Below are 1,314 nucleotides of genomic sequence, written 5' to 3' on the forward strand. Positions count from 1 at the left end.
TGGATATAAAGGGAAAGAGGATAAAATGACAAGGCTGGAATAGAACGTGGAACCAGAGGTGATGGAAAAAATTGAAGAGACTCTCCAGAGATTGTGAGAGAGGTAGGGTTCCATCCACAAGGGATAGGATTTGCATCTCAAAGAACAGGTTTTTCAACCAAGGTCCAAATCACCTAGTTGGAGATGGAGTGGGACCAAGACCCCAGAGAGTTCAGGCTCCTTTTCATGTCCTATCTCTGCAAGGAGTCTCAGGACACCTAAAGCATATGGATCACACTTAAACCATCTCAGATTTAGTCCATTCCTTCCCCATTTTGCAGCTAGAGTCATGGAGAAAATAATTGTCAATCATTACAGCATAAAAATGCAAAATAAATTAATAAACAAGCTTTTAAAAGCAACAACAACAACAAAAGCCCACTTTCTGTGCTGGTGCCGCAACCTGTGGATGAGCTGGGCTATGGCTCCCATTAGCGACTCAAAAACCTTGATTATTTGCTCTCAGATTATGATATCCTCACTTTATCCAATATCCAGAAGCACTCAGTAAGAAAGAGAGATCTACAGACCTCAACACATTCAGAAACAGTACTACTTTTAACAGGTTTTACCTTTTCTGGAGATTTTAAGATGTGAATATGCTCTATCTGTATTCCATAGCCTTTAAAACCTGCATTGTCCCAAGAAGTATTCCTATAGATATCATCAACTCTGTCAATTAGCTCTATTACGTAATTTGTAGTTGTACCCTCTTCCCCTCTGCCCACATATTTGTAAAAGCGATGATCTGCTACCACCAATAATTTACACATGTTCTTCAAAGGGAAAGAGTCAGCTCTTCTCTTCACTTGATGAACAAGCTCTAATATGAATTTGTATGCACTTCAGATGGTTCTCTGTCTATTAGCCCCTTTGTAAACAAGTCTTCATTATCACCTTTTAAATATCCACATACTTTTGGGGACTGCAAATGTGAAACATTTTTTTATATTATCAGACTTATAAACTAACATTCTTTTGCCATGAGTATCATTAATAAATCTCCCAAGTGGCTCTATATTATATTCTGTTCCATCTGTGTTGATTTTTATTATAACATCATCATCTCCTATGTGGGCTAGAACCCTAGAGTCAGGCTCACCAACCACATGTCCACTGAAGAAGTCTTGCCACTTTACTACATACTCGCTTTTGTTTTTACCATCCACTACCACTACTTTGAAGGAGCTCTGGTAGCGTAGTGGTTACGAATCGGGCTGCGAACCTTAAGGTCAGCAGTTCGAAACTACCAGCCGCTCCGCGGGAGAAAGATGA

At 39.6% G+C, this 1,314-nt stretch overlaps 1 pseudogene; it reads right to left on the minus strand.

Moving 5' to 3' along the window:
- Window positions 1-506: 506 nt before the first annotated feature.
- The window catches only part of LOC102825821, a 12,481-nt pseudogene continuing 11,673 nt past the window's right edge, over window positions 507-1,314 (minus strand).

Source organism: Chrysochloris asiatica, unplaced genomic scaffold (assembly GCF_000296735.1).
Source record: "Chrysochloris asiatica unplaced genomic scaffold, ChrAsi1.0 scaffold00251, whole genome shotgun sequence".
NCBI classification, from domain to species: domain Eukaryota; kingdom Metazoa; phylum Chordata; class Mammalia; order Afrosoricida; family Chrysochloridae; genus Chrysochloris; species Chrysochloris asiatica.